The sequence below is a fragment of the Schistocerca serialis genome, chromosome 9 (assembly GCF_023864345.2).
Source record: "Schistocerca serialis cubense isolate TAMUIC-IGC-003099 chromosome 9, iqSchSeri2.2, whole genome shotgun sequence".
NCBI classification, from domain to species: Eukaryota; Metazoa; Arthropoda; class Insecta; order Orthoptera; family Acrididae; genus Schistocerca; species Schistocerca serialis.
The window spans coordinates 415,436,646-415,463,869 of NC_064646.1; the positions used below are offsets into that span (position 1 = coordinate 415,436,646).

At 41.8% G+C, this 27,224-nt stretch overlaps 1 protein-coding gene across 1 annotated transcript in view; it reads left to right on the plus strand.

Moving 5' to 3' along the window:
* The window catches only part of LOC126419661 (uncharacterized), a 733,764-nt gene that overhangs the window by 474,564 nt on the left and 231,976 nt on the right, over nucleotides 1–27,224 (plus strand). Inside the window, exon 6 of the mRNA XM_050086850.1 lies at nucleotides 20,023–20,056. The gene's annotated coding sequence lies outside the window, so the exon portion shown is untranslated. The remainder of the gene's footprint in view (nucleotides 1–20,022; nucleotides 20,057–27,224) is intronic.

Below are 27,224 nucleotides of genomic sequence, written 5' to 3' on the forward strand. Positions count from 1 at the left end.
TTGGTCACTCAGCTGTTTCTCCAAAGTAAACCATATAGACATTGTTTCACTAGGGAGCCAAAAATTACTGCATGCTTTAGCAGACGAAAACAAGCTCAGAGCAGCTACATATAACTCACATAAAAATAAATTATTTGAAAAGTGTTTAATGCATGGCTTTCACTGTATTTCAGTGAAAATATCTACACAACAGTGGAAATGACGATTGAGTACTTTGTTTGTCTTGTTTGGAAACAAACATATTCCATTCACTCATAGCATTTTCTGTTTTGAAGACGCCCGTTTCACCCTTCGCCCTAAAGCATGCGTCCAGTACCGCTCGGTTCTGTCACGGTTTGTTTTTTCAGTCGTGTTGTACATGAACAGTAATACACAACAGTATAAATGGGTTTCCTGATGTTAAGTTTTGTATGGGTTCATTGAATGCAATCGAAAAGTACCGCACCGTAGGGCTATGTTCCGGCGGTACTTTTGCTTATGTACATATGTGTCTTTGAGAAACCTGATCCTTCCGTTTTAGAATGGAAGCTATGGCCGTTGTGGAGGTATACCAGAACAATTGATTTGGAAGAGAATGTTACACGAGTGGGTAGCAGCTGCCCATCACGAGTCAGAGTCGAGAATCTTACAGAAACGATAACTGCACCCATGTTAAACAACAGAAGGTACAGTACTTCAGCCAGCTACCTTCGCACATTAAACTGAATATTCGAAATTGACTCCTACAAAAGTATGCGAAAAACCAAATTTTTTTGTACTGTTGTGTTGTTTACGGATGAGGTGATGTTTAAAAAACGGAGTGGATTGAAGAGAAGGAGTATCCATGTATGAGATAAAGAAAACCGATACGCGTCCTATCCATACAAGCTCGCCGTGAATATATGGGGTGTTTCCCGATAAACTGAACGGTATACAAAACGTTACTTCAACATGTCATACTTCTTAAAACGTGTGTGCTGAGAAGATGTGCCATTACTGTATGATCGCACTGTTGGCGACAAATCATAAACAGTAACTGCTGTAAAACATCTATGTGCAGCCATCCGGAGCCACCTCAAGTAGAATGACCAAACAAATCGAAAGAAAAATATATGCCTAGCTGGAACTGATAGGAAGGAAATGTAATTCATCCATGAAAGATGTCGCTTACAAAACACTTCTTCGACCGATTCTTGAGTACTGTTCCGGAATGAAAGACGCTTGCCAGTTGGATTACTTGAAGAGATCGTTTAGTCGGTGCGGGATCATCCTGAGTCAGGCGCTACAAGAGAGCCGTCGTGCATCACGGGAAGGCTTACTACTGAAATTCCGAGAGAGTGCGTGAGGACATCCTGGGAAGAGTCTGTCGACGTGTTACCTCCTACCACGTACGTCTCGCGAGATGACGACGAGAAAATTTTAAAAATTGGAGCTAATGCGCAGATTTTACCGACAATCATTTAAGTGATACGCCATTCGCAAATGGAACAGGGTGGGGGAGGGGGGAGGGGAGGGGCACATAATTTTACCAGAAGAACCCTTCTCCTTACACGATAATGTGGCCTGCGGACTGTTGACGTAGATAATTCTCATCTTCCGTAGTTTCAACACGGGACACCTGCACACTTAGCACTTGACCTTAGGGGACCAATCTCATGTACAGTTTCGGTGACAATGGATAGCCATCTCTGATAAGACAGCATAATTTCGTACATCGTCTTCGTTAATTCTTTATCCAGCATCGGGCCGGGTTGGTACATTTATGGTATGCCCCCACTTTCCTCTGTCGCACACTCAGGGCGTAATTCAGCCAATGACCAGACTTGTAGAGCAAACATCCGAGTTCAGACTAAAAGGGGATATTAATATTAGCTCTTAGTTCTGTTCAAGAACATCCCCGACGCTGAAGTCATATTCCACCAAGAGAACGAGGAGAGCTGCAAAACTAATATCAATGATTTATCTCGCCATTTCTTATGACAATGTGAAAGCTGCTTTTCTTCCTTCATTTTCATTTCGCTGTTGAAGCAACTTTCAGTTGTAACTGTGAAGAAGAACGTACTAAGAGGCAAAGGGGCTGACCATTTCTTTAGAGCGCAGATCGTACCAGAAGGACTACAGTGCTAAATCCTAGATCAAGCTCTTTCTTTTCCGCTACTTAGTAGCAAGTAATCAGCACCGATGAAAGGGTTATTTGAAAATTCTATAGTTCTCTTAAAAACGTGGAGCACCTGGAAATGAAATTTATGAGCTACTTTAGCTGTACCAATATGTTAGAATTATTTTTTTCGTACCTATACATATTATCGATTTAAGTCCCCATCTGCGTTTCTCTGTTTATATGTGAAGGCCAGTCCCAGGAACTACCAGAGGAATTTTGCCACGATTTGCTCTAATAGATAGGCTGATCCACGCGGATGGTTTGTGTGTAGCACTGTAGACTATCAACAAGTCGTCCAGCTATAGATAGTGCTGTCTGTGCTAAGACAGGATTCGTCGCTAGTCGGATATATTTCAAAGTTTCCATTGCTTTTTGCGCCACGATTTGTAATTAAAATCTAACTGACATTTTAGCTGATCTACTAGTTAAAGTTGAGTCATACTTGATAACGATCCATGATTAAGAAATAATATATTTTGGGCTCCGCAGTATGTCAGTGAAATGTGGCTGATGATGAAATGTTGAGCACTTCGAAATCAATAGCCGTTAATAAACATTAAATGCAGCTGAATGAATATTATAAGAAAAAGAATAAATAGTTTATTATTTCCTGCAACATATTCTTCCACGGCCATCTTCTCGTCGAAAGCCGCGCCACCTAACGGACACTCAGCTTTTCCATGTCCTGTTTTCCCATTGGTGCAGATGAGATGCGTATTGCATCGGCTGTCTCTCCCGCTTCATTCTAATATCTAACATTACATTATAAAGTTTTTCAGTAGACTCCTCAGCTGGTCGACTGAAGAGTTATTCAACTCCTTTGTTTAACTTGATCGTACAAATTTTTTGAATGTCGGTGTAGAGTTCGCGTGAAGTTAGCTAAGTCGGGCATTGAACTGCGTTTCTGTGCAGTCCATCGAATGAAAAAGTTTCAGTACCAAGAAATGTTGATTCTACACCAAATGTCACACTGACCACTTCAGGTGCCTATCAACAATCATATGACTGGCAAGAAACATATGGCGCCCCATCCGGTCGAAACTTACCCGATTTGTCAAACAGTTCTCATAAATGTCTCATCCACGATAACGTCGGGGATTATCACTTTCTGAGCAGCGATAGATGGAAGTGACCCTAGGAAGAAAGACATTTATCTCATATGGAACGAGTCCGTGAATGGTGTCAAAAATAGTTGTAAACGACACATATACCTCTCTGGTTGCTTACTGAAGTGTGTGTGTGTGTGTGTGTGTGTGTGTGTGTGTCTGTGTCTGTGTGTGTGTGTGTGTGAATGCCGTAAAGTTCACGGCCAACAACGGTGGTGAGCACCTAATGATGTTCAGGATCTCAGTAACCCCTCTGCGAGTTTAATGCCTCGTTACGAGCACAAAAGAAAATGTAAATACTCCTCTCAGAGACTTTGAATGAGACCGCTCTAATGAACCTCTACAATTACAAGTCACATAATGGAAATAAATCACTACGATTCACTTGGCACGTGGGTGGTGTGCTAACGGGCACTAAAACAAGCCACTGTATGTATACTTGAGAAACATTACATGTCATATGCACCATGACCTTGTCCTCTCGCGACGAAGAAATTCTTAGCTCCTCCTCACAACATTCAGACATGATAATTACTCAGTTACGGAGATGGACTAACATACCACGGCCGCCGAATGATAACTTTAATCTTTGATAATTTTGTTTACCCAAGGGACCACAGCCATTATATATTTTTCAAATGAAGATGTTTTTCGTTACGGGCTGTACAGTTTTCATATTTATTTACAGTTTCCACATAGACAAAATGTTAAACAGTAAAATATTTATTATGTTTTGAGCAGTGCTCGAATGTTTTATGGTATTAGCGAGATTTGGAAGTGATACTGACCTGCTTAATTTTCTACAGACGTTCAAGTTATCACAGGTGGCTAATGCCTAAGCAAAGCCAAAGTGAACATAATAAGAACTCACGTAATATTGGATCAATTTTAGGACTGGATTCAGAACTTGGGAGCAGGTAGAACTCAGAAAACTATTTTAACGCGGCGAAATCGTCAGGTAAGGAGGTAATTTTGTGAGTACGCCACGGGAGAACTGTGGACCATTACTGTTCACGATATATGCTAATGCCGTGGTGGAGAACACGGCGATGAAACAATGCGACCGGATGCTCTGAAAATACATTATTATCTGATATTGTCACTTTGGGAGGCAGGCTAGCGGTTCTAGGCTCACTTTATGAGGATGAGCTGTGGTGCCATATAGCAAGTGAAATGAGAACTTTGTAGTTAAATGTACGCGCCAATCCATAGTGGTACGTTCCTGATTATCACAGCCGTCGAATATCGAGAACATCAAGAGCGTCAGGAATGCAGCTGGTTCACTTTGGTAGGTCTCATATGTTAAAGATTTTGTAAACCAGGCCTCAGTTATCTTCCCATTTGCAGTAACTTCAACCATTTTGAGAACAAGCTGAAATGTAGCTAAGGCATGCCATCCATACGAAAATTATAAATAATCAAAATATTCAAATTAAAAACCAAAACTTCGTTGTAGTGCAAATGAAGGACATAATTTCTTAAGCTCTTCAATGTAACATAAGCTTTAAAAAACAAGAAAAAATTAATGGACGAACAGCTTCGATAAACAACACACAATGATGAAGTGAAATACTATGATGTGGGTTTCACTAAGCAAGTAAGGGATCCACCAGCTGAATTTAACAACATTACTCTGTATCTCAGGTATACCAGCCCCAGCCCCCCCAAAAAAATGCAAGGAAGAAAGCCCTCACCATGAATTATGAATTTTACAATTATTTGTCAAGTGATAGAATGTGGGATGTTCCAGTGATGGAAGAATACATGACTGTTGTTTGGGTATAACATCTGTGATGTGATGGAGCTGTTGCTGAAGTTTCATATTTTCTCGGAACTGTAATTTTACAATTATTTGTCAAGTGATAGAATGTGGGAGGTTCCAGTGATGGAAGAATACATGACTGTTGTTTGGGTATAACATCTGTGATGTGATGGAGCTGTTGCTGAAGTTTCATATTTTCTCGGAACTGTAAAGTGTGTGATTTGCTTTAAAATCAAGTAAATAACATTGAAATTACGTCAGGAGTCTGTTGAATGCCATTTCGTATCCCCAATATTCACACTGGTTTTTTTCTATTTTTGAACTTCATTGCTGAATATCTCCAAACACGTAATTTATTGTTGGTTCACTCTGGCATATCATTCTCCTGATGTAAGATGATTGATTGAATATGGTCCTATATGTGTTGTGATGTCTTCGCCCGTTGTTCAGTTCACTAAATTTGCTGTTAATTTTAACATAAAATACAACAGAATGATTTCTACAATCCTCCTGCCATTTCTTTTTGCCTTTTTTTTTTAATTTCTGTCAAAGTGCAGCAGATGGGAATGCTGGCGCTCATTACTGCGCCAATGGTCAACCGGGATGAAACTGTTGCGAATCCTGGTCATCCATTCATGATCGCCATGATCTAACCAGCATGGTGAGAGGAGGTGACGGCGCAAAATTTCTGTGGCCAAATCCTGTAATGCTGTCCTATGATAATTGTAAACCTATCCGCAGTCCCTCATCAAGTCGAGGGCATGTGACACTCTACGGTGATCCGTTCAGAGGCTGAGGACATTTAACTGGGCACCATTGTTGGTTTTATTCGAGATGAGAAGCCTATGTCCCCCAAGCAGAGTTCCAGTGAACTCTCTTCCTTTCCTCCCATGCTCATTCAGGACCTCACAAATGTTGATCGCAATCATTCGCATGATGCAGTACATAATCCACAATTTATTTTTCGATAAGTATGAGTACGATAACCTCCACTGGGATCTCGACTAAACGGTAAAGCTGGGTAGAGTTATTCCTAACATTCGCTACAGTTATTTCTAACATTGACGCCTGAGTTTAAGACTGACAGGGCTTGAACATGATATCTAGGTGTTGTATTACATGACAAGCTGAAAGGCATGGATCAAGACAATCAGGGTAATGCAGTATTTCTTGACTTCCGAAGAGCATTTGATTCAGTAGCACTCCAAAGTTTGTTTTAGAAGGAGATTTCTCGACGTATGTAGAAATAATTTTATTCGTGTCTCAGGAAAGTGCTAATGACCTAGCAGACAACTTTAGCTGTAACCTCAAACTTTTTCCAGACAATGCAGTTATCCATTGTTGTTGTTGTGGTCTTCAGTCCTGAGACTGGTTTGATGCAGCTCTCCATGCTACTCTATCCTGTGCAAGCTTTTTCATCTCCCAGTACCTATTGCAACCTACATCCTTCTGAATCTGCTTAGTGTATTCATCTCTTGGTCTCCCTCTACGATTTTTACCCTCCACGCTGCCCTCCAATACTAACTTGGTGATCCCTTGATGCCTCAGAACATGTCCTACCAACCGATCCCTTCTTCTGGTCAAGTTGTGCCACAAACTTCTCTTCTCCCCAATCCTATTCAATACTTCCTCATTAGTTATGTGATCTACCCATCTAATCTTCAGCATTCTTCTGTAGCACCACATTTCGAAAGCTTCTATTCTCTTCTTGTCCAAACTATTTATCGTCCATGTTTCACTTCCATACATGGCTACACTCCATACAAATACTTTCAGAAATGACTTCCTGACACTTAAATCAATACTGGATGTTAACAAATTTCTCTTCTTCAGAAACGCTTTCCTTGCCATTGCCAGCCTACATTTTATATCCTCTCTACTTCGACCATCATCAGTTATTTTGCTCCCCAAATAGCAAAACTCCTTTACTACTTTAAGTGCCTCGTTTCCTAATGTAATTCCCTCAGCATCACCCGACTTAATTAGACTACATTCCATTATCCTTGTTTTGCTTTTGTTGATGTTCATCTTATATCCTCCTTTCAAGACACTGTCCATTCCATTCAACTGCTCTTCCAAGTCCTTTGCTGTCTCTGACAGAATTACAATGTCATCGGCGAACCTCAAAGTTTTTATTTCTTCTCCATGAATTTTAATACCTACTCCGAATTTTTCTTTTGTTTCCTTTACTGCTTGCTCAATATACAGATTGAACAACATCGGGGAGAGGCTACAACCCTGTCTTACTCCCTTCCCAACCACTGCTTCCCTTTCATGTCCCTCGACTCTTATAACTGCCATCTGGTTTCTGTACAAATTGTAAATAGCCTTTCGCTCCCTGTATTTTATCCCTGCCACCTTTAGAATTTGAAAGAGAGTATTCCAGTCAACATTGTCAAAAGCTTTCTCTAAGTCTACAAATGCTAGAAACGTAGGTTTGCCTTTCCTTAATCTTTCTTCTAAGATAAGTCGTAAGGTCAGTATTGCCTCACGTGTTCCAGTGTTTCTACGGAATCCAAACTGATCTTCCCCGAGGTTGGCTTCTACTAGTTTTTCCATTCGTCTGTAAAGAATTCGTGTTAGTATTTTGCAGCTGTGACTTATTAAGCTGATAGTTCGGTAATTTTCACATCTGTCAACACCTGCTTTCTTTGGGATTGGAATTATTATATTCTTCTTGAAGTCTGAGGGTATTTCGCCTGTTTCATACATCTTGCTCACCAGATGGTAGAGTTTTGTCAGGACTGGCTCTCCCACGGCCGTCAGTAGTTCCAATGGAATATTGTCTACTCCGGGGGCCTTGTTTCGACTCAGGTCTTTCAGTGCTCTGTCAAACTCTTCACGCAGTATCGTACCTCCCATTTCATCTTCATCTACATCCTCTTCCATTTCCATAATATTGTCCTCAAGTACATCTCCCTTGTATAGACCCTCTATATACTCCTTCCACCTTTCTGCTTTCCCTTCTTTGCTTAGAACTGGGTTTCCATCTGAGCTCTTGATATTCATACAAGTCGTTCTCTTATCTCCAAAGGTCTCTTTAATTTTCCTGTAGGCGGTATCTATCTTACCCCTAGTGAGATAGGCCTCTACATCCTTACATTTGTCCTCTAGCCATCCCTGCTTAGCCATTTTGCACTTCCTGTCGACCTCATTTTTGAGACGTTTGTATTCCTTTTTGCCTGTTTCATTTACTGCATTTTTATATTTTCTCCTTTCATCAATTAAATTCAATATTTCTTCTTTTACCCAAGGATTTCTACTAGCCCTCGTCTTTTTACCTACTTCATCCTCTGCTGCCTTCACTACTTCATCCCTCAAAGCTACCCATTCTTCTTCTACTGTATTTATTTCCCCCATTCCTGTCACTTGCTCCCTTATGCTCTCCCTGAATCTCTGTACAACCTCTGGTTCTTTTAGTTTATCCAGGTCCCATCTCCTTACATTCCCACCTTTCTGCAGTTTCTTCAGTTTTAATCTACAGGTCATAACCAATAGATTGTGGTCAGAGTCCACATCTGCCCCTGGAAATGTCTTACAATTTAAAACCTGGTTCCTAAATCTCTGTCTTACCATTATATAATCTATCTGATACCTTTTAGTATCTCCAGGGTTCTTCCATGTATACAACCTTCTTTCATGATTCTTAAACCAAGTGTTAGTTATGATTATGTTGTGCTCTGTGCAAAATTCTACCAGGCGGCTTCCTCTTTCATTTCTGTCCCCCAATCCATATTCACCTACTATGTTTCCTTCTCTCCCTTTTCCTACACTCGAATTCCAGTCACCCATGACTATTAAATTTTCGTCTCCCTTCACAATCTGAATAATTTCTTTTATTTCATCATACATTTCTTCAATTTCTTCGTCATCTGCAGAGCTAGTTGGCATATAAACTTGTACTACTGTAGTAGGTGTGGGCTTCGTATCTATCTTGGCCACAATAATGCGTTCACTATGCTGTTTGTAGTAGCTTACCCGCATTCCTATTTTCCTATTCATTATTAAACCTACTCCTGCATTCCCCCTATTTGATTTTGTGTTTATAACCCTGTGGTCACCTGACCAGAAGTCTTGTTCCTCCTGCCACCGAACTTCACTAATTCCCACTATATCTAACTTCAACCTATCCATTTCCCTTTTTAAATTTTCTAACCTACCTGCCCGATTAAGGGATCTGACATTCCACGCTCCGATCCGTAGAACGCCAGTTTTCTTTCTCCTGATAACGACATCCTCTTGAGTAGTCCCCGCCCGGAGATCCGAATGGGGGACTATTTTACCTCCGGAATATTTTACCCAAGAGGACGCCATCATCATGTAATCATACAGTAAAGCTGCATGCCCTCGGGAAAAATTACGGCTGTAGTTTCCCCTTGCTTTCAGCCGTTCGCAGTACCAGCACAGCAAGGCCGTTTTGGTTATTGTTACAAGGCCAGATCAGTCAATCATCCAGACTGTTGCCCTTGCAACTACTGAAAAGGCTGCTGCCCCTCTTCAGGAACCACACGTTTGTCTGGCCTCTCAACAGATACCCCTCCGTTGTGGTTGCACCTACGGTACGGCTATCTGTATCGCTGAGGCACGCAAGCCTCCCCACCAACGGCAAGGTCCATGGTTCATGGGGGGAGGTTATCCATAATGATGTACTAATGGGAAGACCTGCATAAATTAATCCATCACATTTTGATAATGTTTCAGAATGGTGCATCAGATCGACAATTTGCTTCAAATGTGCAGGAAAATGAAATTCTGCGCTTCAGACATTGCAGGAACGTAGTGTCCTATGACTACAATATCAACGAGTCACGATATGAATCACCCAACAAGTACAAATAACTGTATGTAATTATTCAACAAAATTAACGGCTTCGAAGACATCCGAGAATGTTTTAATTTCAAGCTTGAAGTTGGATAACAAATGACTGAAAAAATATTTTTTCGTCTGATACAATTACAGATTGACAATTTTCTGATTCTTTCCTTCACTTGTACTGTAAAACCTTTCTTATTGCCATATTTCATGATTCTACTTCGAGGGGAAGCTGCCTATAGGTTTTAAATGGCAGCATCTTTTCACTGAATTTACTTAGAAGCGACATTTTCTTACATCACCAAGGGGCCGTAGTTCTTAATATGTAGCAGAAATTTCGAACTGATTCGTTAACCCGTTCCTAAGAAAAAGGTCTTTGAAGAGTCAGACGGACAGGCAGACAGACAGACAGACACACAGACGGATGGACAACAAAGTGATCCCATAAAGGTTCTGTTTTTACTAATTGAGGTATTGAATCCTCAAAATAAGGTAGCCGAATAAAAATGGTGTTATATGTGATACTACACTCGCAGTTACAGTCATGCAGTCAGAAAACACCATCCACGGAACATTCATCTTCATCCTATGTGCAATTCGCATAGATATAACGATACGATTACAGGCAGCACAGAATACAAGGAGAGCTGATGGCATCAATTTCTCCCTCGTTAAATTCCGCTCACAAATGTGCATGTACGTTTTACAGTTACAGCAGGTTTTATCCATCAGTTATTCGTTTAATAAACTACAGGATAACGGCGACGTTGTTTCTCCTAACAAAGCTCATTGTCTCTTCATCATTATAATGAGTCTCGCTAACGCGACAGTAAAGAAATCTACGAATACCGTTGTAATGATTCGTCTTAGCCTTGGCCTTCTTACGCTCGTAGGAAGTCGTTAAACCCAAAGAACTGAATGACATCACACGGATATTCAGAGGCTGCATGCATCTCGTGTGAACAGTCGCCGCTGTGGCAATAACACCGAAGTCCGCTCATCTAAGAAGTAGTACGTAGCGTCGCATTTCGCTCCGCTGATGACATCAAGCAAGTTGCTGCAGTGGTTAAAGACGCTGAACGCGCGGTCGGGAGCTGCGGTCCTAAAATTCCCGTCATACCTTCCGGATGTGGGTTCTTAGTGGTTTCTCTAAATTATTTAAAGCCGAAATATAGTTCCTGACAGAAAAAGTGAAGCACGAAAAAAGGGGAGAAGGAAATGAAAGTAAACTTCTTGAGTTGAGAGAGTATGTTATTTCAGTGCTTAGAAAATCGATTGGCAAATAACTTTGTAGTATCGGCGTACTTAACGGTATGACATTGCTCTCCTTCTGACCGTGATGCAAGCACCATTTCCGTTGGAAAGGATGTCATGAAGACGTTGGTTCCTTTCCTGAGGAGAGACGGCCCACAAATGTTGTACCTGGTCCATGATATACTGTATACTGGCAGTGGGATAATGTTGAGGTCTGTGGTGGTCCCAAACATATTCTATCACGGACAAATCTGACCATCTTACTAGTAACAAGAGTTCCTCAACATCAAGCAGACAGTGCATACAGAAATGTACCATGCGTGGACGAGCGTTGTCCTGTTGAAAAATGGCAATACCATGCTGCAGCATGAGAAGTAACACAAAATGACGCACGATGTACGCAAGTTCCGTCAGTCACTACCGGAACTGAGCTAAAGTCATACCCGACGGCTCCCCACGCTGTGACGCCAGAGTAACATTGCTGTTTCTCTCCGAAATAGTGGAGGAAAGGGACTTCTCCCTAGGTTGCCGCCATACTCGCCGACGATGGTCATCCTGGGTACGGCAGAACAGCGAGAACCTGGGTTCACAGGACAGAGCGGATCAGGTTATGGTTGTGGAAAGGGGCCAAAATCAGTTACTGTCAGTTGCACAAAAGACACAAACTTTATTTTCCTAAAAACACTTAATGACACATGCCCTTAAAAGGATTCAAAGCAATATGTCTGAAAGCCCGAACACAAGTTATCACAATTGCTTTAAGAAATACACGCGGCTGAAGGCCTAACTAAAAATATTTGATATACAAGCTCAACTTAAGGCCACATACTGAACATAGAACAAACAACTCAGGGGTTAAGTGCTGGATAACAAAGATTTGCAATAGAGCAAAATTCCCCTTTTTTCTTTTAAAAAATTTAGTTCAAACAAGAATATTCAAAGTTTTAACTTAAGACGGCTGAAGGCCTTATTTTAAAAGTAAAACAAACTAAATTAATAGGCGGCTGAAGCCCTCGCACCGTACTTGAGTAAAAAATCACATCTAAAAACAACAGAACAATGGTGCTCAGAAGTGTTCCAAGCGTCGGCCTGAGGAGGTAACTCTAACGTAAAGTTAGGTGAGATAGGCAGCCAAGAATACGATTAAGTAATCAGATGGCAAACCGACCCAGGGACAGCTGAAGGACCGACCAACAACCTAATCAACTGCACTGCGCCGACCAACGGCACGACAGCGGGAAATATCAGCCGAGGACGAAGATACCAGCAGCACTACGTCTTCAAAATTGGCTTCTAAAAGCAGCCAAGGCACGATAACCATTCAAAAATATGAACATCACCAAATGCTGTCAAACTACACGCGATACGGACAGCATCAACACGGAGAGCAAAAACACAATGCGGGAAACTACACTAATGCCCTCCCCGCGGAGACTTCCTCGCTGCACTGTCCCAACCGACCGACTGCCTACTCCAGTACACAGACAGCATTAACATAACTGCTCGGTCGAAATTACACAAAGACACAGTTCCACGAAAACACTTCCACAAGAACTTTAACAATCGTAAAAGCAATCACTGTGGAACAACCAGGACGAATGACAAGTCGACACACACAGAGAACCCGAAGCAGTCGGCGACCAAATATACGTCGTCCGATGAGGCGACCGACCGAACGACCAACCACGGTCGTCCCCATTCAAGTCATGAGTGTCAGCAACAATCGGGCGAGTCTTGGCTGTTCGCAATTTCATCCCGACTCAACTCCATGTCCGATCGGAACTCCAAGACACGGCGACTCGGGCACAGTGGCTCGGACCCAACCATGCAGATGTAACTAAGTCTTGTCCATTGTCCGCCCGACATCTCTGCACAAGGAAGGAACCGACCCACGTCCGGCGAGGTGACTAACTGATGTGGCCCAGAAACAGTCAAAAGACCAAATACACGTCGCCCAATGAGACGACCGACCGAACGACCAACAACGGTCGTTCCCGCTCCAGACTCCTTCCGTCCGACAGTGCACGTGTGTATCAAGCGGTCGGCGAGTACTGGTTGTCCGGACTTCACTGGTACTGCGTCCCCACTGATCCCCCGACACACGACGATCCGGAAATACTAGCGGTCTCTTCAAAGATAATACGACAGTATTCTTACCATACGCTCTGTTGCTGCCACTCACGGGCAAGCAAGCCAGCAACTTAGTGACTCCAGTAAATCGAATAAGAAATGAGGCGACAGTAAATCGAATAAGAAACGAGGCGACAGTTCCGTAAAGAGAAGCTGTCAAGCAAGAAACGGCATGAACACGAGTCGCGCACAGTTCCGTACATGCTTCCCAGTGACGGTGCCAATCTGAAGACGCGCTTGTTCTGTAGTGTTAAAGGCAGCTTATGCAAGGGACGGTAATTCTGCAGTTGGGCTACTGCCAGTCTCCGACCAATGATGGGGGATGACACAGAATGTAGTCGGACGGCAGGCTCAGATGCAAACCGATTAGCATGTGCTGGGTGCATAATACGGCGATCGTCCCTTGTGGTGGTAATACGTGATAGACCTGAACCTGGACAACGAGTGTGCCTGCCTCACGACCCCTATAGTCCATCACTGCGCCACTGTCACGTACAAAAGCCCACAAATATGAACACTGCCGACCAAATGGATACCCGCAATGAGGCCCCTTCCAAGCTCTGCCAGGTGCTGATAACGCTTTCACGTGATTACGCAGCTTGTCTGTGTTCCTCATAGAGATCACTCAACGTCTTACGCTGTTCTCGCCCCTTACATACTCTACCAGGCTTGGTAACAACAGTAAACATGAACAACACTAATGCACACTAGTGACCATTCTCTCAATCGCGGGAAATTATCACTCAAATCGTTTACGTACTTGCCGATGCTTTGCAAGCGTGCGAGTTGAAATCCGACATCCGATCATATCTGCTGTACCTTCACTTAAGATAATAATAATAATAATAATAGGCAGTTTCCATCCCCGCCTTTAATCTTCCTTCCGGTTTCGTTATTATTATGTATTGTTCTATGTTGAGAGCCAAGGCATAGTATCGGATACGTACGTACTTCGATGCTGTTTAGCTGGCTGCATTTGGGGCGTGGGAGGCATGCAGACCTTGAACTGTACTATGAAAGCTCACAACTCAAAAAGGACGGACAAAGCGTACATATCCCTCTTCAAAGGACCGCATGCGTCAGGCAAATAAACTCAACTACCAAATCTATTATGTGGTGCCCTAGCCATATTTTTGATGTATGAAACAAATTAGTAACTCAGCCGCAACTGTATATTCTTTATTATTCGATTATGCATGACGTGCTTAAAAAAAGCAGCATGATCCCCAAAACTTATTGTGCCCAGTGGAATGATAAAGGATAAAAATTCAGACAAGATAGAATTGTTTAATTTTTTTGTATAAATGAACAGAAGTCTTCATGATGCGATTAAACGAAAGACATAGCAATGTTAACAAATCCTTATAAACGAAATAAAGGTAGCCGTAGTAAAGGAATACGTAATATAACTACGTGTAAGAGTTTACAGTAAAAGTCAACAACACACTAGTAATGAAGTATACTAGAAAGCGAGCCAAAGAACTCCACTCAGGTAAGAAACGAAATCGTGAAAGAATTTTCTGAAGCTATGCGTCTTCCGCATAGTAAAATAAGGATCATTGAGAAACTGAAGAAAAATATTCTGGTATCTTTCGAAATGTGGTCCAACTAATGTTTCGGCACTGATAAGTGAGAAACGGAAAAAAAGTTTCATGAAGAATATGGCAGAATGACGTCTGCGGGGAACTGCTCCTGGAAACAGGAATTAGATATGGGATACGAGCTAAAACAACGAGGAATAAGCAGTAGAAGGAAAAAAATTATAGGGGTAAAAATAGATTATAATATCTAAATTACGTTAGGGGGGAGGGGAGGGGTGTATTGTAGAGAGGCAAAGAATAGGTTAAGAAAGGAAGACATCATCACGAGACTGGAAGTACTTTAACAAAAATAAATAAATCCAAGAAAGGAAAAATTAAAAAAAACGCAAACAAATACATATTAAACATCGCTTCAAGACTTCGTCGAGTTTATATATTCCATTATTCATAAGCAAATTTTACACTCATCAATAATAACAGGAAACTCTTGCTTTTGTTCATGATGAAGAATTTTCCATTGTGTACAAAAAAACGACAATAGTTGAGATCTTTTTCTATTTGTGCACGTAAACTGTGCTTGCATCAAAAGTAATTACTTTGGTTACATAAAACCGCGGAAGTTACAAGAACAACTACTTTCTATAACTTATACAATGCAATTTATATTTTGTAAAAATATATAATGCACAATGGACCAACACTGACCGATGTGCGGTTCTAAATGTGTGCAAAACAAACAAATAAAAAAAAGCAAGGCTAAGTCGCCGGTTCCCAGTTTCTCTCTCACACATTCATTTATGTTTCTTTCGCTACCAGTACAACCGATTATTCTACCATTTACTACGTTATTTATGTACTGTACCAAATCGATCGAACCGTAGTTTTCGTAGAGCGCAACTCTATTGTAAAACAAGCATTCTCTTTTACAACACAACTAACGGTCTATTGATGACCGACGCTAAGATCGCTTGAGACTGTTTTGTCTTTGCTCCGTACTATTGTTGCACATGTCACACTTATTCGGACAAACGCTGAGAACTGAACGTGTTGATTACTCAGCAAAATTCTTTTTAGCTCTGATCGCAAGGATTAATATGCTGACGAATACCGCTGCGCTGTTAAAAATATTACGTCACAGGCTTTCAGACTGTATCCACGGTTCGTAACGAGTAACAGAATTCTACATAGTACTGCGTTTTTTCAAACTCTTTTCAAATGATTCTTTTCATTCCTTCTGACAAGTGGTGAACAGCACATTACTTACTCAAAAAGCAGAAATTCCTATTTACTACCATTTTAACGCCAAAAAATGATTCTATCTATTACGCCTAAAAATAAGAGCTTTAACAACGATTCCAGTTTCTGGGTCATCCGATAACAAGCTAACTGGGTTTCGTAAAGTATTTGCATTCGGCGGAAGTGATGTATTGAAATGTATGCGTTTTCTGTAATTGACAATACATTTATGTTACCAACATCTCCTTTCATCTTGGATTACTTGTTAACAATAAATACGTGGAACGCTCTATTCCCTTCGCCTCTACATAGCTTATTTACCATACGCAGCTCGCTGTTTATTGTTGCATTTTCGAAAGTTCATGGCCGTATCAGGAGCGTGTAATAGCGCACCCTTGACTATATTCAGCAGCATTAAAGTGATTACACATCGTGTTCCACATACAGTCCTGGTTTTTAATTCGTCACTGCCTTCTACGAGGAGAAGGTGGCGAAGATAATTATCGCTGCAAACGATGCAACCTCGGCGTGAGCGTGTAATGTCACTAGAACCAAGGGTAATTTTCCAGTGACCAAAAGGCCCCGCACAGCACGATGAAGAAACTTTTCTGTGCGACTTTAGGTCATGCGTTTGAGACTGCTGCATCCGGTGGTACTAATCTGATTGCTAGATAAATTGGCATGTTTAGTGCCTGCTATTCCGTAAAATTCTTGCGTGTTAACGTCATTATTATAATAGTGAATCCTTGACAGCTTTCAACTCCGTACAGGGCGGAGAAATTCCAACGAATCGCATGTGGGTGAAGGAAGATGCAATGACTCGTCACCTATGAGATCGTAAGATACGGAGCACAAGTTCGCGCTGGGGAAGGAAATAGGCAGCGTTATTCTTAAAGCAACCGTCCCAGTACGTGCTTCAACCGGTTTAGGAAAACTGCGGAAAACATAAATTTGGTCGGCCGGGCAAGGATTTAAACTCCAGTGTTCAAAATACGAATCTAATGTTGAAAGGAGTCTACCGGGGCACACTTGTATGTGGCACCCGAATATGATAATAATATTAACGTAAACTAAAATGAAACTAGTCTACTATAAACAATGTAGGTCTCTGATAGGCTTTATAATGAGGATCGCTCACTGTGCATGACCGCAGAGCCGAAGATATTGCTTTTGGTGTGAGGGTTGGAGTAAAGAGCGCTTGGCGCACAGTAGTAAGTAGCTGTCTATGAATGAAAGAGGATGGTATAGGCAGTTTTGTGGTGTGCTCTGTGAAGCCGCCAAGTGTTAGATTAATGTAGGAATTACGAGAACATGGAAGTAGAAGTCTTCATGCAAGCAAGGTGACGATGTTAAATAATAACGATTTTCGTTTCTCCAGCACGTTAGTATAGATGAGTTGGCTGATAATTTGTAATTGTTGAGTAACCCCAGAATGTACGTAAACTGATTGATACAAAGACTAGTTAGATATTTCACTTTTGTAGTCTTGCTAAGACTTGCTAACAGAACTATATGTAATTTGATGATTTGCATTTATGCTGGTTTAGTGAGGTTAGATAATACTTGCTGTATAAATCTCAGCCGGCCGGGGTGGCCGAGCGGTTCTAGGCGCTACAGTCTGGAACCGTGCCACTGCTACGGTCGCAGGTTCGAATCCTGCCTCGGGCATGGATGTGTGTGATGTCCTTAGGTTAGTTAGGTTTAAATAGTTCTACGTTCTAGGGGACTGATGACCTCAGAAGTTAAGTCCCATAGTGCTCAGAGCCATTTGAACCATTATAAATCTCGTTCGTGAATCAATTAGTAAATATGATGTATTTTTCCGACCAATGTAACTTCAGTTGTCAGATGTTTTTGAAAAGACAAGCTTAAATAGCTATAGCTATTTTTACTTAATTTAAGCGAGCTTACTATTTAGTTACTTGTAAATGGCCAACTTGTAGAAACAAAGAAACCATGTTTGCGGAACGTGTAAACTGACTTGTTCCACGTCATTTCTATAAAAATCCATGAAGATGATAAACACAACACATAAGTAACTAGCTTGCAGTTGTACAAACATCGAAATTGTTAATCTTTGGAGCAGTGGAGCAAGGTTTTATGTAGTCAGGATACCTGATGTGACACTCAAATGAGCGTATGGTGGAGTTGTTGGATGCTTGGCAAAACAGATGAAAATTTACCCTATGATTTGTGTGAACTGTTAAATTTTATGGATGCGGTCTGCTGGTCTGAGGCTTTCTTGCCATATCTGATCTCGGAACAACAACTTCGGTGTCACAATAACGTTGGTTTTTGATAAAATCCGTTTAATAGTAACGTGGTCCCTATCCAATAGTTTTTATTCCTCTGGTAGAAAAAACTTTGATTTTTCTGAACTAGTTTGTTCAAAAGCTGTGACCTCATAGCATATCTTTGGAATAAATTGTTAAGTCCGTCGCATGCCATATCGGTTTCATCTAACACCTGGCAACAACTGTTTGCTATGCTTAGGAAAGAACAGAAGAAAAAACTGAATTTGAAATTTATCAGAAGGTCCAGGAACCATTCTCTGACGTTAATAGTAGTAATCAGTTGCATCGGTGAGGTCCTTGGAATGAATTACAACAAATGTTCAGAAATTTCTGCCCTCGTAATTTATGCCACAAAATGACTGCCATAATTATTGTATTTGCGTATTCTAAGAATGGATTGACCCATAACACCAAAAAGCGCTCTCGTCATTGCTCAACAGTCATAAAATGCGATAAAAAGTGCTCATTGAGTATGTTGGCTTTACAAAAAAAAAAAGTTCGGAATTGTTTTAGAGTTCGTACTGTCCTCCACGGTTTCTATCTTGTGGTTTCCCTAACTTTCTGCTGGTAAAGTAACACGTACATTGAGGCCATTGTTAAACCCTACCTCCACCCGAGACAGTAGTAGGCCTCTAGCAACATCACTGCTGATATAACGTTGAAGTTTTGTCTTAAAAGGAGGACACACGGAACTTTGGCGACGATGCATCTCGCCAACTCAACCACCCGGTTGATAAAACACCGATATTCTTGATCTTGTTTTTGAAAGCGAGGACTGGCGTTGTCGTCCGTAGACGTGTACGCTTCTAAGGCCTGCACTCATGTCAAAGTCTCTTGATCTCGGAAAAAGGTTTTGGTGAAATGGAGATTTTTTGGGACATACTGCTGGAGGAAACATTGTTGTACATGGTAGACGATGAAGGTGGCTGCAACCAAAGTGACAGAATAACTCGATTGGCAATACTGAATAAACAAAGTGGGTGGTGGAACATAAACCCACCTTTCGAGTGAGTGAAGTTTCGCTAAGCTCCAAGAGAAGACAGAAAAGCATTTCTCCTGTCTGAGACTTTTTGTTGAAGATTTTTTCGTTATACATAAATGAACGGTCGAGAGCGTAGATGGGTTGTCTAGCAGAGACTGACTACAGATTTTGCAATAATCTTCAGATTTTGCAATAATCTTCAGCCGTCGCTTGTCATGAAATACGCTTATGCATAACAGTAGTGTCTCAAAGCCATAAATTGCATCTTGACTTGTGGATTTCGCAAATACGTAACATAATAAATTTTACTCGCCCCATTAAGTCATTTGTATTTTATACTTGCAGCTTATGCAACTGACCTTTCTTTATACGTATTATTACCACTGTCATACTCGACAAAAGGGAGGCGAGCGCTTGCTCACACACACACACACACACACACACAAGTACACTTTTAACTTTTGATCTGTGACAATGGCAGCATATTGCAGAATTAAATTAAAAATAGTTGCAATCCCTCTGTTCCAACCAAGGTCTTCTACCGGCCTACGGGGTCCTCAAAAGTAGAGAATGATAGATGTCAAAAGATCAATTAGGTATTGACAAGTTAACATGCAGTTTGTTCTATGTTCACCCAGAAAAGTATAGTAGTGCTCACTAGATAAGTAGTTTTCTAACGAAGGAGTAGAGGGCACAGTTCAAAGCCATTCGAAAAAATGATAATTTCTCAGTCCCAAATTTCATTAATTGTATGTATGTTTCAGGTGGAGTATTGGGAGATCCAGTGATCCGATCTAAGTAAGTAACCAACTTTAATTTGTAAACAGATTTTGTAGAGACCGCTGCCAGTCACAATTGTTTTCATTCCTCCAACTTCATCGTCACCACGTAATTGTAACAATACAAAAACGCTTAGAATTTTCTGTAGTATCGTTTAGTATCAGCGTACTTTGCAGGCTGCTTGCGGAGAAAGAAGTATAATATATTTGAGGGAACGTCTAGTTCATTTACTAGTCTGTTGTTAAATGTAAATAATTATCAATTCTGCTCAATAGTGGCCATCAATGTGGACCTTCGAATTTTTGTTGTCAAATGTTTACAGTTTAGCGAAGTACACTAACAACGCGTTGTTTATTATATACAAAGCCAATGTGCACTAAAATCAAGACGATGATCAAAACAAAGGTTTTTTTTTACCACTACTGATGTATAGATGTTGGTGATATTTGTTACTTTCTAACGGCTTCTGCGTAAATATTATCAGCAGCAATAGTGATGTCGAGACGTGATTTATTTTGGTCGCCATCTTGAGTCTAGTGCACAGCGGTGCTATATGCATTAAACAACATGTTGTTTACGAGGTAAAAAACAGTGGAAAATCTGTTATTGAGATCAGAAACAGTGGAAAACATTTATTAAGCAGCAGTGCATCTACAGATTTACTGATAGCGTCGTGACTGTAGTATTGAGTCTTTCCGCTTTACAAATTTACTAGTTGCTTAAATTTCCAACTCTTCAAGTAGATCGTGGTTTGTTCTTAACTATGGTACTGAGAGTTTGTTATATTTCACGCGTTTTACGAGACAAAACCGGTACACAGGTCAAAAATGCATGAAATGGACAAATCCTTCAATATCCTATATACGATAATTAAGAGCGAATAGCTCGCCTTATCAGTAGATCTGGAAGTTTGTTTGTATGAACAACTATCAAATTCTTCGACAGAATGAGTTCTGTAGCCACGACATGTCAAGCAACATTGCAGAAGCCCTGCTGCTATGTACTTAATTTTTCATGAAGAGCGTGATTACTGAGACGGGATCTAACATCACTCTATTTACGATAGTCATGGCTATTTACATTGTAATGATTTTATTTCCAGGCTCATTCACTTGATTAGTTTCTTGACTGTTTTGCTGAATTTGCTACAAATGAAGAGGCTATTCCTGGAAAATAATGTAATCGATTTATGCCCTAAGCCTTCAAGAAATAAGGCAGAGCTCAGCTAAGGTGTAGCGCGAACAAGGGCTTAATTTTTCTTTGGCACGAGTCTACGGTGTCCAGGGCATGACGTTAAACCGCGTCCAAAACCGAGTGACCACCGGTATAAGTGGTTCCCATCTACCAAGTGCCAAGGGTCTCCTTGGAGGGCGGACGAGCGGGTGAGTTGCTCTTGGGATCAGAACGCGTCCCTAAAGGCGCGGAAGAACCAGGTTGGTCAACGGCATCAGAATGTGGAAGGCAACGAGAAACCACCACAGTAAAGATCCTGTGGATTTCTCTAGTTACATATCACGGCTGTGTTCATAACCAAAATTTCCAGGGTTTCAAGTCTCCCCCAGTCGGATCTCTGGGGGGGGGGGGGGGGGGCAGTTTTGAGCAACGCTATCACAAAGAAGAGATTATCATTAAAAGATAGTACTTAGATAAGCACATGAAATGTGAAGACGATAGCTCAGGCTGGAACTGGAAAAATCAACAATGCAATCCAAGAAATGGAAAGAATGAGCATTAAGATCATGGGCATTAGTGAAATGCGATGGCCAGGTTCAGGTTCTTGTAACATCAATGAACACAGAATTTTCTACTCAGGGACATCTAATGCGCAGTATATGTCTGGAGTAGGATTTATAGTATCGAAAGCAATCGCAGAATGTGTCACTAATTGTGTTCCTGTTTCAGAGAGAGTGATGTTACTCCAAATAAGTGCTCTACCCACACAACTGAACACTATTCAGGTCTACGCTCCAACAACAGACCATAGTGATGAAGAAGTTGCAGAATTTTATTCCCAAATTTCAGGTATTTTGCAACAACTACCGAAGAAAGATCTTACAATAACTATGGGAGATTTTAATGCCAAACTAGGAAGGGGATCCGAAGGCGACATTATAAGTCACTATGCACTTGGTGAAAGGAATGAGAGAGGCGAACTACTCAGTGCATTTGCAGGAGAGTGGAGATTCGTAGTAACTAACACATTCTTCACACTACCACCCAGACGACTCTACACCTCGAAGTCCCCAAGAGATTCAGACGAAAATATTACCCGGAATCTGATTATGTCTTGATAAATCAAAGATATATGGCAGAAACAGCTGTCTCTCAATGACAACCTATCCAGGTGCCGACATTAACTCAGACCACGTTCCCCTAGTTGGCGTCTTTAAAATCAGAAGAGATACTTAAAATGATGGACAGAAGGAGGCAAGTGAAAAGTAATCCTGATGAACACAAGAATATCAACAAGGAGATTTGGAAACAGATACGAAAAGCTAACGCAAGACAAATACAGGAACAATGCAATGAAATAGAGAAATTACAATTGAAGCATGATAGTTTCAATATTCACAAAAAAAAGTCAGGGAAGCGACAGGAAAATTCAGAAAAAGGAGAGGAAACAGGTTGGCGAACAATGAAGTAAAAATAATAGTTGGACAAGATGAGCTTAAAGAAACATGAAAAACATACATAGAACAACTCTTTTATGACAACCGACCAGAACGTCCTCAAATATATTGCGAAACAGGACCTAGAATTCTGCTGCAAGAAGTACAAGCTGCAGTAATTGGAATGAAAGATAGTAAATCACCTGGTCCGACAATGTGAATGCCGAAAATCTCAAGCTGCTCTGTGAGGATAATTTAAAATGGTCGACTGCAATATTAAATGACGCCTGCGACTCTGATAACATTCTACGGGAGAGGCTTAAATCCGAATTTATAACATTGCCCAAAAAGCCCGGAGCTAAGACTTGTGGTGAATACAGGACCATCAGCCTCATCAGTCACCTGCTAAAGATCTTCCTGAGGGTCATTCACCAAAGAATTTACAAGATCTGTGAAGAACAAATATCTTCTTCACAGTTTGGTTTCAGAAATGCTTTTGGCACGCGCGAAGCATTATTTAGTATCCAGGTACTATTTCAAAGGTGCAAAGACATGAATTGCGATATTTATGCATGCTTTATTGATTTTCAGAAGGCTTTCGATAGATTAAAACACCGGAAGATGGTTGACATTTTAAGAAGCAATGGTTTGGATGATAAAGACCTACGTATAATTGTGAACCTATATTGGAACCAGTCGGCTTCTGTGAGGCTGGACAGAGAAAATACAGAAGACATAGACATTCTACGAGGTGTAAGGCACGGTTGTATATTATCCCCACTGATTTTCAACATCTGTTCAGAACACATCTTTAAGGAAACTCTTGATGAAGTGGAGATGGGAGTGCTCTTAAACGGAAAATATATCAACAACATCCGATATGCTGACGACACACTAATATTTTTTGATAGACTTTTCGATAGACATGCACAAAGAAACTCTGAATATGGTCAACCCTCAAAAACCGGAAACAATTAAAATCAGTAAAAACAGAGTCCCTGCATGTGACATTAAGATAGGCCAAAATCACATAGAGCAAGTACATAAATACACGTACCTTGGCACTACAATAAATGACCAATGGGATATTTCTGATGAGGTGAGAAATCAAATTGGAAAAGCCAGGGCTGTCTTCAATAAGTAATCTTTTCAAGAATCATGGCTGAGCAATGACGACGAAGATCAGACTTCTACGCTGCTACGTATTTTCCACCCTCTTCTATGGCAACTCTGACAGATCGTTGGATTAGCGGCTGGAGGCTTTTGAAATGTGGCTGTACAGGAGAGTGTTAAGAACACCGTGGATCGCTCATGCAGAATTATGCTTCTCCATACGATAATACCTGCACCAACAAACTTATAATTTTCGATAAACTTCCTGGGTCCATTAGTGTTTCCACCCCTCGACATGTCAGGGTACATCGATAACGGCTACTAATAATTAATCTGATCGCATCCGAGAAGAGCACGCGACCCCACTCCTAGTTTATCCAGTCCCTCCGAAGCCATCGCAAATGCCGCCGCCGATGAGCGGGTGTCAGTGGAATGGCTGCGTGTTGGCCCTCGGGATGAAAGGTCACACCACCCATACAGTCGCCGCGCCGCTGTTGAACGTCAGATAGCAAGCTATGCCTCGCTGTCGTGCACCCGCTGTTTGACACGGCTCCCTTCATGCCAGATGCTCAATGTAGCGGTAGCCTGCTGCTGTAGCTGACCATGGACCACCACCACATTTCCTTGTGGAAGCTGTGCCTGTGGTGCAGAAAGTTTCCCATAAACGTGAAACAGTGCTGTGAGCAATACCAAACGCCGGGGCTACCTCATCACTCTTCGTCCATCTTTCACTTTCCCCTTGATTCTTCCCCGTGTGAAGTCATCCAGATGTGTCTCCAGGCCATACTGTAAGGAAGAACACAACCACAGCGCACCGTAGCTCTTCGCCGATTGACACGCTCTGTCTTTTCTCCTTCCTCCAACTGACTCGTGTTGCGTGGCTAGCCCCATTTCACGCTAAAGTCGCATTAACCTGATTCATGTGGCGTCAAGCTTTCTGTGCACGATTGGGAGACCTCTGGCAGCATGCTCCCACACTTTTACTTGCTTCCACTGAGTAGTTAATATGTTACGTTACTTTTCCTATCTTGTCATTTTGCAGAGCAGTGTATAATAAAAAGGGGGAAATCAATATTGATACAGAATTTGCTCTCCAACACACTAAGTAATTGGCTTGCAGAGTACATACAATGAACCGCGAAAGAAAATGGTACAGACATGCGTATTCATATACAGAGATATGTAAACAAGTGGAAGACGGCACTGCAGACGAGAACACCTATACAGGGTGAGTCACCTAACGTTACCGCTGGATATATTTCGTAAACCACATCAAATACTGACGAACCGATTCCACAGACCGAACGTGAGGAGAGGGGCTAGTGTAATTCTTTAATACAAACCATACAAAAATGCACGGAAGTATGTTTTTTAACACAAACATACGTTTTTTTAAATAGAACCACGTTATTTTTGTTAGCACATCTGAACATATAAACAAATACGTAATCAGTGCCGTTTGTTGCATTGTAAAATGTTAATTACATCCGGAGATATTGTAACCTAAAGTTGACGCTTGAAACCTCCGACGTTCAGTTGCAACAAACACGGGCCACGGCCGGCGAGCAGCATCTGCAGGGACATGTTTACGATGACGACCGTGTTTACGAGTGTGGCTGTAGTGCACTGTTGTGGTTTGGTCTAGCTGTCGCAGTGTCTGCATGTAGCGCTTGCTGCTATTGTTATTCTGCATTCGTCTCCGCACGCAGACCAACTGTAGTACACCGTGTTACCAGACGTCTGTGATAGTGTAGTGTTGTAGGAACTGTGACCATGGTGTATTCGAACTCTGAAAAGGCGGAGATGATACTCATCTATGACGAATGTCGACGAAATGCAGCTGAAGCCTGCAGGGTGTATGCAGAACGGTAGCCGGACAGAGAGCATCCAACGTGCCGCACATTGCAAAACATCTACCGGCAACTGTATGCAACAGGTACGGTCGTAGCACGCAAACGGGTCCGTAACAGGCTCGTCACAGGAGAAGTGGGTGCAGCTGGTGTGTTAGCTGCTGTTGCCATGAACCCACACATGAGTACAAGGGACATTGTGAGAGCCGGTGGACTGAGTCAAAGTAGTGTCATGCGCATACTGCATCGTCACCGCTTTCACCCGTTTCATGTGTCGCTACATCAGCAATTACATGGTGATGACTTTAATCATCGAGTGCAATTCTGTCAATGGGCATTAACAGAGAATGCGTTGCAGCTCTACCTGTTTACTGATGAAGCGGGTTTCACAAACCAGGGGCAGTGAATCTACAGAACATGCATTAATGGTCCGTGGACAATCCTCGCTGGCTCAGACAGGTAGATCGACAGCGACCGTGGACTGTAAATGTATGGTGCGGAATCATTGGCGACCACCTCATTGATCCTCACTTCATTGCAGGGGCCCAAACAGCTGCAACATACATCGCATTTCTTCAGAATGATCTGCCAACGTTGCTCGAAAATGTCCCACTGGAAACGCGTCGACGTATGTGGTATCAGCATGATGGTGCACCTGCACATTCCACAATTAACACTAGGCTGACCCTTGACAGGATGTTCGACGGGCTTTTCATAGGACGTGGAGGACGCATAAATTGGCCAGCCCGTTCTCCTGATCTTACACCTCTGGACTTCTTTCTGCGGCGTACGTTACAGGAGAATGTGTACCGTGATGTGCCTAGAACCCCAGAGGATATGAAACAACGTATTGTGGCAACCTGCGGCGACATTACACCAGATGTACTGCGGCGTGTACGACATTCATTACGCCAGAGATTGCAGTTGTGTGCAGCAAATGATGGCCACCACATTGAACATCTATTGGCCTGACATGTCAGGACACACTCTATTCCACTCCGTAATTGAAAACGGAAACCACGTGTGTACGTGTACCTCACCCCTCATGGTAATGTACATGTGCGTCAGTAAAAAAGACCAATAAAAAGGTGTTAGCATGTGGACGTAGTGTGCTGTTCCAGTCTCTTCTGTACCTAAGGTCCATCGCCGTTCCCTTTGGATCCCTACGTAATTCTGCGCTCTACGTAATTCTGCGCTCTCCGATACACACGATCGAACAGCGGAGGACTGGTACTTAAGCGTCAACTTTAGGTTACAATATCTCCGGATGTAATTAACATTTTACAATGCAACAAACGGCACTCATTACGTATTTGTTTATATGTTCAGATGTGCTAAAAACGTAGGTTTGTGTTAAAAAACGTACTTCCGTGCATTTTTTATGGTTTGTATTAACCAATTACACTAGCCCCTCTCCTCGCGTTCGGTCTGTGGAATCGATTCGTCAGTATTTGATGTGGTTTACGAAATATATCCAGCGGTAATGTTAGGTGACTCACCCTGTATAGAATAACAAGTGCCTGGCGTAGTTGTTAGTTCGGTTACTGCAGCTACAATCGCAGGTTATCAAGATTTAAGTGAATATGGTGTCATGGCACGAGCCATGGGACACAG